The 14,777-nt window shown below is 30.8% G+C and overlaps 1 protein-coding gene across 3 annotated transcripts in view; it reads left to right on the top strand.

Annotated features, from left to right (window-relative positions):
- LOC148284999 (pancreatic triacylglycerol lipase-like) overlaps nt 1-14,777 on the top strand; it is a 67,248-nt gene that overhangs the window by 16,376 nt on the left and 36,095 nt on the right. For all 3 annotated transcript variants that reach the window (XM_088231615.1, XM_088231608.1, XM_088231623.1), the window contains exon 2: nt 1,039-1,142. The gene's annotated coding sequence lies outside the window, so the exon portion shown is untranslated. The remainder of the gene's footprint in view (nt 1-1,038; nt 1,143-14,777) is intronic.

Here is a 14,777-nt window from a genome sequence, read left to right as displayed (position 1 = left end):
ACATTAACAAGTACTTTTGTAGGTACCTACTTAAATTCAATATTTGAATATTCATTATTTTTAAATTTGTAATTTAATCATAAACAAGTACCTAGGTTCCTACTTATTAACGAAAAGGTACACCATCTTTTTTCCTTTTATCCGAACAGTTTTTACACGATTTCATGCACAATCAGGCATTTGGGTTTCCAATCAAAAATCAAGTTCACGTCAAAACTTGACTCAATACGCGCGGGGCAGGACTGCGCGTTTGGGCATGCGCTAAGTGTGATACATTTAGGGGATTCCGGCGTAAACGCATTATAAAGTAAATTTTGTAAGTAGAGGCGGTCTGACTTTTCACCATACAAACGTATTTTCTTTCTGTATTATGCACTAAAAGAGTGTTTTTTTTACACACTATAGACATTTGCCATTGACGCGCGTCTCGTTTTTTTTTAAATTCAACTGTTTATTATGGGAACTTCATAAAAAAACCCTAAAAAACGCACAGTTTTATCTGCGGTCTCCAAGCGCACGGTATACAAATATAACTATTTTTGAAATACACTAAATATACAGATTCAGAAAATTTCTGATACGCTGTCTAAAAAAATAACGAAATCGGTTCACTTTTGATGTGCGAAAAACGGGACAACGAAACGTCGATTTTGTCTATTCTAATAAAAGGTCTGACATGCAATTGTCTTTTTTGCACTGTATCAAGGTGGCATAACAGTGACAGGAAAACAATGTTCGAATACTTATTTATCAAAATTCCCTGTCCTCACAATTTATGTAAACAAAAACAGAAAAATAAAAATGTATGTGTACATATCTAATTAGGACTAAATACAAAAATTGATATCAAACTTTTGATTGTGTTCATCTAATCTATATACGAGTATGTACTCAAATCTGGCAATAGCAAAGCATTCCGGGATCAGCACGTGTATTTATATTATTGAAACGTAAAAGACACTAAGTGTGGTTTATTTTAATCAAAGAATAAAATCAAAATTCAAATAGGTAAATCACTATATTTTATGTTTCTTCTAGGTCTACGAGTACATCATAGAGTTAAAAAGAAGATCGGTCGAGATTTGTGTTATGCCTGTTAACGCACGACAAATATTTCTCTACTCCTGAGGATACTTCAAGAGGTTTGTACAACATATGTTTAATATAATTTATGTTAGAAAATTGTTTCGAATACAGCTAAGGAAACCAAATTTTGTAACAGGTAAATATACGAACGAATTTACAAAACCGTGATCATGTACGGCGTCAAGTTTAACAAAATCGTTGTTCAATAATAATTAGCAATGCACAAAAATACACTTGATGAAATTTGAAAGAATCACCGACTAATTGGTATTGAAAATTTATATCATATTAAATTATTAACGTTGTTTTCTTTAGTACATGGAAAAATGGGAAATAATTCATTCTTAAGACCGTAACTATAGCATTATTTTAATATAACCAGAAGTTTGTATTTTTTTATGTAGTTATCAACGATTAAAATTAATTTTCAAATTTAATATTGGTTTAAAGAACTTTGTTTGCAAAATATCTTCTCGATGTAGATCTGTTGATTTCAGTGTTTTTTGTGAAAATTTTTGATTCAATAAACAATATATATTTTTAAATAATAGTCCCTTATCCTTTTTCTCACACTTTCAGGATGTTTTCGTGTTTAACACATATTTGCATTTTTGTTTATTTTTCAAATAAGTTCATAGGTCATAAAATTATTGAGAATAATTGTTATATCCTATTGATTCTACACCATATAAAAATATCCGGCCACGTTTAAACACGTATTAACATTGAAAATCAAAAACGGAACAATGAGACATTAAAAATAATTTGTCGTTTTAGAATAGGAAATAAAGAAAATGTAGACATAGAAAATATCCATCACTCAATGAATCCTAAATAAATGTAATAATGTTCAATGTATGATATTAGGTACTATTTAACCCGGGCCCCGATTGCAATGGGAAGTTAATAAAGTTATCTTCTATTTTCTGTAAAGTAAAATAGATTTTTTTGTCCGAAATTAAATTTATTTGTATGAAAATTTAAATTGTCTTCATCGGTAACCTGTTATTATATATTTCTGTCAATTCTTTTCAACATGTTTGATGAAATGTCGACGAGAACCATTCGATAGAAGTAAGAACATTCGACCATTATACGTATTACGAGTACCAGGCGAAAAATTTGTTAAAAATCATTTTGTTTGAATATTGTCTTTATGGTTTTTTTCTCATTATCCTATTGCCAATTTGTTATTTTTTTATAAATATTATTTTTATATTTACATTTTTTTCAAATATATGTTATTGCATATAAACGTAAAATAATTATGTCTATCTAAACATTTATTCCCCCATTTCAAGCCAATACTTCAAAAAAACTGTCCACCTCAGAACAGGTATTTACTATACCTAGTAAGAATAGAGTGTGCCCAATGTGTTTGCTTATACTTTAAGTTTACTTAATTTATACTTGATTTCACTTTAATTTTGCTTATTTATATATTTTTTTACCTTTACTGTTTTGCAAACAGATTATAATAATACTATGCTTTACAATAAACGCCGATTTATTTGGAACTGAACTGAAATGAACTAAACTGAATTTCATTTAAACGATGTAAGTAAATGTCCCAGAACCAGGACTGGCAACTGAAGCGTAAGACTGATTATCTTACTTTCATATAGCAAAAATGGGCAAAATTGATCATTAGGTGCGAAAAGGTAAATAAATATTTTTTAGTAAATAAATCATTTTTAAAAAGTAAATGTAACTAATAGTTACGTGCGCATCAATACCTTAATTTTTTTTTGTTGATGCAATTGACTCTTAATCTCGCTAAAATAAATATAATTGATTTTATTTCTTGTAATTATGCGAATTAACGGATTTTTTTATGACGCCGATTTGTAAATGCCACATAGCTAACCAGTTTAGCTATACAGTTAAGTGCTACGAGCTTCGCCAGCGGCTACCTACATAATACCGATCCATATTGTTCATTCAACCATAATCGTGGAAAGTTATATTAGCTCAGCTCCTCATCCACACAAACCTAACCTATGGGAACACGTCATGTCATCAAGGATACATTATTATTATTATTGATAACTTGCATAGCTAACCAGTTCACTTATACAGTTAAGTGCTACGAGCTTCGCCAGCGGCTACCTACATAATACCGATCCATATTGTTCATTCAACCATAATCGTGGAAAGTTATATTGGCTCAGCTCTTCATCCACACAAACCTAACCTATGGGAACACGTCATGTCATCAAGGATACATTATTATTATTATTGATAACTTGCATAGCTAACCAGTTCACTTATACAGTTAAGTGCTACGAGCTTCGCCAGCGGCTACCTACATAATACCGATCCATATTGTTCATTCAACCATAATCGTTGAAAGTTATATTGGCTCAGCTCTTCATCCACACAAACCTAACCTATGGGAACACGTCATGTCATCAAGGATACATTATTATTATTATTGATAACTTACATAGCTAACCAGTTCACTTATACAGTTAAGTGCTACGAGCTTCGCCAGCGGCTACCTACATAATACCGATCCATATTGTTCATTCAACCATAATCGTGGAAAGTTATATTGGCTCAGCTCTTCATCCACACAAACCTAACCTATGGGAACACGTCATGTCATCAAGGATACATTATTATTATTATTGATAACTTGCATAGCTAACCAGTTCACTTATACAGTTAAGTGCTACGAGCTTCGCCAGCGGCTACCTACATAATACCTATCTATATTGTTCATTCAACCATAATCGTGGAAAGTTATATTGGCTCAGCTCCTCATCCACAAAAACCTAACCTTGGGGATATATATTATATTTATATCAATAGTTTATTGTTATAACGTTAGTGAAAAGTTATGTTTAAAAAATTCATTATTTTTTAATATGAGTTAATTGGTGGTTAATTATTTTGAAGACCTAATCGCCTTGTATAATAATGCTGAATTAAACCTTAATCCAATCATCATCATCATCGTTCCTTATCCGAACCTAATGAGCTTAATCATTTTTGTTTCATGTAGGTAAGATGATCAGTCATACGCTTCCGATGCCCGTCCAGGGACTATAAAATATTCCAGTGTAAAAACTCCTCAAGGTGCACTGACGGTTATAGGAACAGTGAAAGCAGTTAAAAAATAAAGCGAATATTTTAATAATAAAGATTACTAGGTAGATCTTAAAAGAAAATATTGACAAAACTTTAAATAAAATAATAATTTAATGTAACAAGGCTTGTTATTACTTATTATTTTATGTTAACCGTTAACTATTAAAAATTTTGTAAATTTATTTCGTGCGAAAAATACGTTTGATTTTAGTTCTAAATAATGTTTATACTACTTTTTAAATTTAAATAATTTCTTAAACCTTTTCTTTGTAAAGGTAAAACAAGAAACCTGCCGACAATCCCCTTTCGTGGTTTAGTGGGTTTCATTATTTTTTTATTACATTTCCTGTTTATGTTTTACCTTCTTAAATAAAAATAAAAACGAAAAAAAATTTATTTAAACGAAGATTTTTTTTTTCAAAGTAATTAACCATTTATTAAAGAATAAAATTTGTTTTTGCAATGTGCGGATCTAAAAAGGAGCCACGAGACCTCCTAAATGGATACCGGTGGGGGTTTCAATGTAAGAATACCTTTTAAAATAAACATTTAATGTCAACCATCTCTGAAACCCAAGACCTCTTACATAGTTGGAAACGCGCTAACCACGAAGCGAGAGTAATCCAGTACCTACTTTAAAAAAAAACAAATGGCTTAGGTTAGTATAAAAGCTAAGTCACTAACTTTCTTTAAATGCACAATAACAAGTCGTGCGTGTTTGTAGATTATTGGGTCAAAATATAAAAAAAACTCACTTTTAATGTGATCGCAATCATCTACCTACTTTTACATAATAATATATCATGACTTTGTATTTTTGTTTTTGTTTTGTAGTGTATGAATATTACGTATTGCCCAAGCACCGGTCGCCATGACCCCTTCCTTCTTCCAAAAGTAAAATAATCACTTCCGGTTATTTTGCAAAGGCAGCATTCCGCATACGAAAATACTTTTAAACGGCACTCACCTTACTCTCAACTACAACGAGCTTTTTTAGGCCACAATAATATTTATGTTTTTGTTTACAAACCAACGTGGTTGCATAATCATGCACGCGTTTGCCCCAAATTATTTACATATCAGTCATAACAAATAATATGAGTTTGCTTCTAAGTCCGGGTGGATAGAGATTACAGTTTTTTTTCCGTGAAATAAAAAGAGATCCCTGACTAGTGTTTTTTTCTCAATAGCTACTCTCAATAATAAACTCTGAAAAACGAAATCGAGTGGAGAGAAGTCAGCTTCGTAGTTCAGTGGTTAGCGTGTCGAGTCGCCGGAAAATTATATATTTTTTACTTATCTAAATCATGTTCCCAACAATACGTTGTCAATATGAATCTTTTTTGGGTAATCCCGTACAAGTTGAATTCGTTCAGACGTTTCGGCTACCAATGTATGTAGGTGACATCTCCAGGGTAAATTCTGTGTTTTGTATGAAACATATCTGTTAATGTACTAGTAATTTGTACCATGTCGCAGTTGCCAGTAGGCACATTCCGTGTCATTTTTGTAGTGCGTAGTGTGGGTAACATGTTGAGTTTAATTTTAGCCTGTGGTTTCTATTTATATTATTTGGGTGTTTGCGTATTTCAATTGCCTCTTTTATTATTCGTGCCCTGTAATTTTTTACAGTGCACGGTTTTTGCAAAAATTTTGGTTCGAGGGCGAAAAGATGTCCTGTGTCTATAAAGTGTTCCGTTATTACTGATTTTTTAGAGTGCCCAAGTTTATACGCTCTTTTATGCTGGTCAATTATTTTCTTTGATGTGCGCTCTATTTGTCTTATGTACACTTTATCACGTCTTTGGCAGCTCAGTTTAAAAGCTGTTTCAGTTTCCAGGGGGTTCTTATCTTTCGGGTTTAATAAATGGTCCTTTATTTTTCCCACAGTCCTCAATTGAGTTAAAATATTTAGCACTTTGGCGGTCTTGTCAATAACATTCCGTACATATGGTAAGTATGCAGTCCTTTATATACTTAAAATACGAAGATCAGAAAATAAATGTGTTGTTTACAGTATTTTTCTTAATTCTTAAAACTTTGACTCTTTTTACTTCATCGTGAATCCTGTCATTGGTGGAAACCTTATTCTTTAAGAAAAATTTTGTAGGTATATCTGAAATAAATTAAAGAGAATATCAAGTATAGGGAAGTATTAAAAAAAATCATTTTTTTATTCATCGTGAAAAGCAACGTTTTTCATTTGATAAAACCATTACAATTTTATAACATAACTTATTGCAAACGTGTTATTTAAAATAAATATTTGGTTTATATACACGTACATAATTAAATTACATAATAAAACCGGCATTTGGAAAACGAATATTTGTAATATTTTAGGAATACGTTAAATTTATTCGTCGTTTTCCGTTTTCTCTCTACTAGTGCCTACTTTTCTATGTAACGTGGTTCAGTACTCTGTAACTACTTACTGAGAATGTAATAAATAACCGTTATAGTATTATGTGCGTATTATCATAATAAGAAAGGGATAGTTTGATCTGTTTTTTACTTAGATAACGCATTCTCCGTCTCTGAATTATTAACCATCGACCTGAGATATTAAATAATACCTTATTCCGTTTTGCATTGGAAATCTGACGTAATAAGTCGGAAGAAATCAAGACTACCGGTTGAGAGAACATTGCTGTATGTGTGTAGTAAAGGTGTAGCGAGGTAGTGAGGTAGTGAGGTAGTGGGGTAGTGGGGTGAAGACCTGCCTCGTCACACGGCCACGGGTGCTCGATACTCGGCCGGACATGACAGCCTTCGACTTCTGGGCATTTCGAAAGGGCTCTCTTTTACTTCCAATTTCACGCTCATCTGACATTAATCCGTACCTAGTGAACAAACTCACAGAAACCGCTTAGTTCCCAACAAGCAGTCAAATTGCCGTTAAACATGATTTTGGTTAGAATGTAATTTAAGTCGGCATCAAACTGTCATCATCAAAAATATTTCTAAATAGCGCACTAATATTCTACCTTTTACCAACGGTATGATACAAAAAAACTAACAAGTATTTGCAATCAAAATTTATCATCATCATTCCCTTTCCGCACCGAATAGTGCATAGGACACTGGATTGGTACAATAATCGCAGCGTATCTTGATCATTTTTGTTTCATGAAAATAAGATAATCAGTCTTACGCTTTAGGTACCATTCCAGGAACCGTGAAATATTATATTGTGAAAACACCCTTTTAAATAAATATTGCATATCAACCGTGTCGGGAATCGAACTCGAGAACTCTTGCGTGGTAGGCAAACTTGCTGACTATTGCACTATGATGCCGACTAAAATTACACGAGCATTTTAATTTCAGGTGAAAATTTGACTAATTTGAAGCTGAAAAAAAAACAAGCAAAACTTATTTCTATTGGATAAACAGTTTTTTTAATCTTTTCAAATGTCACTTTTTATAAGCCTCAATATATAGAAAAAAAATCTCGTTAATACGAATACATTATTTTTTTGCCAATATGACTTTTACATAAGTATGTACGTCTGACCTCTACTCAACACAGACTTAAACTCTCAAACAGTAAGTCGTGGAGACCTTAAATTAATAATCAATACTTAAAATGCTATTTTCTCAGAGCCAAATTTTACTTACTCGATATAGACTCGAATTTTGTAACGGTAAGTTGTGTAGACGTAAAATTTATAATTAACACTATAATGGCATTTTGAGATAAACCACGATGTTTTAATCACAGAGATTTTTATTTGACTTCTCGATAGAGTCGAACTTTCTAACGGTAAGTTGTGGAGACTTGAAATTTAGAATCAACACGTGAAATATAATTTCTAGATCAGCCGCGCTATTTTCGAGCCCAATTATTTTGCTCTGCTTGATTTAATTTGAACAGTAGGTCACAAAAACTGAAATTTTAAACTACACCTGAAATACTCGACAAAAACTCAAACTTTTGAACGGTAAATTCAAGAGACGAGAAATTTAGAGCTGACATGTAAAATGCCATTTCTAGATCAAGTGCGCTTATTTCGAGATAAATTTTTTTTGTTCTGCTCGGTACAAACTCTCTTTTAAAATTAAAGCGGTTTGTCGTAGAGACGCAAAATGCAATCATTCGTTCACACGTCGTTCTAAATGCAATCTCTATATTGACGGTGCTAAAGAATCACTTAAAAATCAGTTGTATTAACGGTAAATCATAGAGACGTGAAATTTATTATATCATATAAATCAATCCTGCTGTTTTCAGAACTGTATCTCGGACTTCCTTAGTATTTAAACGGTAAGTCGCAGCCGCAGGAAATTTAAAATCATCCCGTAAATTGTAGTTAAAATTAATTTTCCATATAAACTGTAAATTTTTCAACTGTGTTTTTTTTTGTTAATTTTGTCATTTTCAAGCCTTCCTCGTTATAAAATAAAACACACTAATGGTAAATTGTATCGACGGCGTCGTTATATTTCAGTATACATCACTATTTAAAGGTTTTTTTTCAAACAAAACAGTTCTTAGGATTTAGCCAAATATTTAGATTTTTGGAGGGCATTTTCAACGAGTTGTAAATAACTCACTATTAGAACAAGGAAGTCAAATTGTGGTAAAGCGGGTTGCAAACATCGGACCTTTGATCCGGGAGTCCACGACATTAGCCACGGGACCAAAACTCGATTCAATATGAAATTATATTGCATACAAAATTAAAATAACAGGACGATATTTTTTTAACGCCAACGAAAATTGATTTCAACTCTATCCCGAGGGAAGTCGGCCAAAAATTATAGTACCATATAAAACTTAACTACAAAGACAACATACAATTTAAGAAATACAGTACCAAAAAAAATGACCGTATGCTATTTAGATAGTGTACAGTATAGAAAAATATGAAGAAATAAGTATTCCGTATAAAAGAGAAAATGTAAGAAATAAGATATAAAAAAACAAAACCATTTAAACATTTTTTTTTTTTTTAATAAACTTTCCAAATATTTTCCTCGGCGTAGCGAACGACAGCTAAGAACATTATTAAAAAAAATGCTGAAGAAATTAATAGAATGCAACTTACAGAAATACAGTATAGAATTTTTAACAGACAGTTTCTTAACATAAACAGTTTTTTGATTAATTTTATAATATTAATTTCCGTTTGATAGATAACAATACATATACCTACATTATTTTATGAAATTTAGAAATAGTGTTCAATAGTTTAGTTGATATTTTACTATATTTTATTCGTATTTATATTATCCTGATCATTTTACATTCAATAAAAATATTTTGCACACATCACATTTCAAAATCCTCTCTCAATCTTTTTTTTATTATTTATATATTTTATTATTATAAAAAAATGGTAAAACTCAGCATAACTGCTTATGCACAATAGTCATTTATTTAATATGTGAAAACATTGCAGTGACACTTAAACCTTGTCAAAAAACTTATGTTTGCATTTGGTCGTTTAAACATTACATAATTCAAGGCCGTTTTAAGGCAAGTTATTTCAAGTCCTACTAACGGATTTTATTAAACGGGTGAAAACACATCTGCTTATTCCATAAATGTAGTTTTTCATTCAAGTTTAGAGTGCACATCCTGACCTCGTGAATTTCTTCCGGGATCTCATCGAATTTCACGGTACTTATACAACTACATTATTTTATGTAATTCCAGCTATTCTCAATATTGAACCTTGAAATCCTTATGTATCCTCATTAGATATTAATTTTAATCATTGCCGTGTTAAAATCCCTTCGTAAAGAAGTAATCTGAAAGAGTCTGAATGATTCAAAACATTTTTGCGACAAAATTAAAATTATGGTTTAAAATATGACATCAACCGTTTTATTTCTAGGGATTTTTAAGCATTTTAACATTTTATCAACGTTCTTATCCTCTCTTGAAACATTTTTAAAAAAATACCTCGGACTAGCATCCCTTTCACAAACAGGTAATACATTTATAGGTAACTAGCGGGCCCGACAGACGATGTCCCGCTCAAACATTGGCTTTCCTGCTATCAGCTGGTTCAGCAAACGCAAAATCTCGAAAAATTCGATTTTTCGATTAACTATATACTGAGTTACATTTGACATTGAGATTGCAGTTGTACCTAACGGGTCTAATTGTGTATCTAAGCCATCCGGGGACCCACTCAAAAATACACAAAAAATTTCATCAAAATCGGTTTAGCCGTTTAAGAAGAACTCAGTGACATACAGGCGAACAGAATAATGATATACTTATAGGTATATATAACCAGATTATCAATAAATAAGAGCACACGTTATTTATTTTTGCCTTTTTTGAGCTATTTACACATTCGTTACATAAGCGTTAGTTTTTCGTTTTATCTCCTCGTGTGATTGGCTAAGAGTCCTCGTCATGTTCAAATCAAAATCGTGCAAAAATCACTGCTCTAGTGCCATAATCAAGGGGAAAAATACGAGAATGCGTGTTAATGAAGAAAAGTCAGACCATGTTTTACCCTGAGCCCTCTAAAATTATGACACTCAACTCATGTCCAACGCGAATTTAGTCATTCTTTAACCGCTAGCCGGGGGTTTGGCGCGAGTTTTAACATTTAATTCGAAACCAAAATAAATAAAAAGAAAAATGCCATATTGCTTCGTGAAAACGTGCAAAAACTGTCCGGATAAAAGGGAAAAAACTTTTCATTGATGAGTATGTGGCCAGGTACCTGTTTATGATTAAATTCCAAAACTATAAATTATTAATATTCAAATATTGAATTAAAGTAGGTACCTAGGTACTTGTTTATGGTTGAATTCCAAAATATATATATTTTTTTAAATAATAATATAGAATTCTTTTTGTTAATGTCAAACTCTGCTCTTCTTCCCAACAAGAGTACACATTGTTCATCAATGCAATTTTCAAAAATGTATTGAATGTCAGTTAATATTATTTTAGTACATAGAATTAAGAATAGTCCAGAAGTAGCGTAGAATCATATTTGAATACATCGGACTGTGTCTAAAAATTCAGCCACTATGCCCCACTTTTGCCGCGCGTATTCGTGATGTCGCTGCGTAATGTTGCACGATGGGAAAAAACATAATCATATCACAAATGTAAGGTTAAAAAAAAATCTGTTAATTTCTCTAAAATTTTATTGTGCACGCGGAAATGTTTATTGACACAACGTCATTATAAGTCGTAGCAACGTGAAATATGATTAATCAAATTAAATATGCCATTTCTAGATCAACCGTGCTACAAGCCTATTTTTTCTCGGATTTCTTAAGCATAAAATACAAACCACTAACGATAAGTCGTAACTAAATAAAAATTCTAAGTATGCCTCGGTTCTGAGATGCAATAATATTACTTAAGCGGAAAAAAAAATAATAACAGAACAATATTTTTTGCAATCAATAAAAATTAAATAACTCGATCCCGAACAAAACCGGAAAAACATTAAGTGTACGTATATTATTAATATAGTATTCCTTCATATGTACCGACACGATTTGCGGGGTCATACCACGAAACTTCAGAGGAACATTTTTTATGATGTACTTTAAATATATCCTTATGATTTTCTTCTAAAAATTGCGTTTTTAATTTGAAAAAAATCCGATAAAAACGTATTTGATCAACGAAGCGATACGCACCGAACGCGGACAAAGCTGCTGAGTAGGGAAAGGGTAGGGTGTTGTGAAAGGGATGCTAGCCAAAATGGCTACATAGTGCAGAGCCAATTCTTGGCATGTTGTTTTTAAGTGGATGGTGTATTTAGTTTAGATATGACATGAATTGGTGAAATATCTTCGAAAGATGCAGTTGAAGTTGAGGAATGAATCATAAGAATATCTGAATTCGAAGATAGTTGAGATGAATCGATTGATGAACCACTGTTTGAATAGTTGATCATGCTTTAGACATTATTTTTAAATCTTAAAAATAAGTTGTTTTTATTCACTCAAGAGTTATTTTAAGTTGATCTTTGAATAAATTTATACGATCGAATATTTCAATTAATATAAATCATGATTTTAAATTACAAAAAAATACTTGTTTACTGATATTTTTTTTTGGGGGTTTACAAATACCTAATTAGATAAATTACTGATTACAGTATTTGAATTATAAATGTCAAGTAGTCAATATTAATAATTTGATACTAATAAAAATGCGATATTTCGACATTTACACTTTGCGTGCTATATTCTAATTTGATATTTAATATGAATAGTCTTCAACACAAGGCGAGCGAGAATTAAGCTGACCAGCTATTAATCTCACAATTATATACCGTGTGTACATCTTGTAGGTCTTGTGCAAAATTACAATAATGTTTATAAGTAACAACTAACCATATGTATAAAAATAAAATAATGGTGAGTGAACCAAGTAGTTAAGCTACTCGTAGCATTAATTTATTTATTTTTTTGAAAGAGAAATATGTCCTTATGATTTACCCAAATATTAACATTTCGGGACCATTTTCAACGAGTTGTAAATAACTAACTATTTATTTATTTTATTTATTTATTCATACGTTTACATTGTTTGTATTCTTTTTTTATACAGAATAATATTCCCTCACTGGGGTGTCCCGTGCCGAGGGAAACATTTTACAAAAATGTGAAACATGCCTAAGATAATAATATTTAACAAAGTTATGAAATATATTAAACAAAGTTAAAAAAATGAACAAAATAAGAACAATAAAAAAAAACGTAATTAAACCAATTAACCTAATTATAATTAACATAATAAACGAAATAAAAAACCAAAATATTCATTAAAAACATAACCAATTTATATAGACTAATTAATAAAATTCATAAACAGTGCATACATTTTACATATTTGGCTTGATCCACTCATCGATCCGTGCGCAACCTACTTCCACTATCCATTTCTTAATAGCAATTTTATATTTTGATAACTTACTTATCGTCCTTATGGATAATGGAAGCAGATTGTACACTTTAACCGAGTAGTAGGTCAATCCTCTTTGACCGAAGGTTGTATTTATTTTTTTATTTTTTTATTTTTTTGCAGCATCAGGGTGGAGTATCTAGTAACTATTGTATTTGTGACGGAAGGTAAGAGACAAAAATATAAAGAAAAGAAAAGTAAAGCTAAGAAGACAATGCTAAAAAAAGAGATATCGAAGGAAAACAAATTGAAAGGAAAATATGTCATTAAAAACCACAAAATAAACAAGCTTAAATTAGTAAGGATTCTGATTCTAAAATATTTAACATTATCAGTCTTTCTGATGATGAAGTGAGTGAAAAAGAAACAGATAACGTTTGTGCTATTTGCGAAGGGAATTATTTTGACAAAAATGGTCCCAACGTTGATTGGATGTCATGTGTTCGAAGTAAAAAATGGCTCCACGAAACATGCACATCCAATCCGGATATTTGTGACCTCTGCTTCAAGTCTTAGTATGTTTTACTTTATGTCAACTTACCCCGACGAAATGAGGGAAGATAGCATTTTATGTTTTTTTTGCTAAATATTTTTTTTTATTCTTGTTTTACTTTTATTTTTAATAGTATTGTTTCTTATTCAAGTTACAATATTTTTTTTTTAATAAACGGTATTTTTTGTTTGAGACTAGGGTCATTATTGAATCTTCAGTCACTAATGATAGTCAAAATTATTCATCTTTCCCCGACTTACCTTATTAACTGTTTAACAATTAGTTTTCATATATAAAAATAAAATATGGTTATTTTATGGCTACCCGTAATATAATAAGTTTTTATGGAGGTTTGACCAAAATTGTAGTTTTTTAATGATGAGCTATCATTATTTTATTGAATCGAGAGAAATGAATATTTTTGAAGAACACAAAATTAAGCTTTCAAGGACAAAATCATTTTTTAAGTTTTCAGCACTGGATTATTGAAAAGGGGGGTTTGTCTTGGAAACTTCTTGATACACTGTGTATTATATACGTGGGGTTTTTTTTAATATTTTATATTATCATATAGTTAAACAATCATAGTTATTCCATTTATTACTCTACGCTTTTCACACAACTATACACAAGACTTTAGTCTCAGATAGTTGGAAGATTTATGTCAGCTAATTTTTTTTTTTTAATAAATTAATACATTAATAAGAGCATATTTACTGAAATGATGCTTTAAATATAACTATTGACTTATTTAAAAATATGCGAATTCATTAATCATTTACCAAACTACCATTATACCATAATTTAAGCTTGGCGTCTATGTTAAATCAAAGTGATTTTCTGAAAACAAATCAGAAATTTGGCTACAACTCGGGATTTTTATTTATAATATATTAACCAACCGATTTTAATTTTTTACAATCCATGTTATAAAATATCTTCTGTTTACATTATGTTTATGAGTATTCATCAAACTGCGTTCAACGAGTATTCTCATTAAAAAGATTAAGAAAATTTTAAATGCCAGAGTGGTAAAAATCGGATATTATTTCATTTTTGTGAATTTTTCCTTTTCAAAACTTTATTTAATACCAACGGAGCAGTTTTTTTCCTTCTACCGTGGTTATTTTAATTTATAACAATTTGGAATAATTAAAACAATAATTAAATGAATGAAAATGTTTACAAATAGAATATTCACAAACA

This window comes from Micrasema longulum, unplaced genomic scaffold (genome assembly GCF_059751315.1).
Source record: "Micrasema longulum isolate JH-2025_06_02 unplaced genomic scaffold, ASM5975131v1 h1tg000071l, whole genome shotgun sequence".
Lineage (NCBI taxonomy): Eukaryota > Metazoa > Arthropoda > Insecta > Trichoptera > Brachycentridae > Micrasema > Micrasema longulum.
The sequence above is the reverse complement of the archived record's forward strand: the minus strand, read 5'-3'. Positions and strand labels throughout refer to the sequence as shown.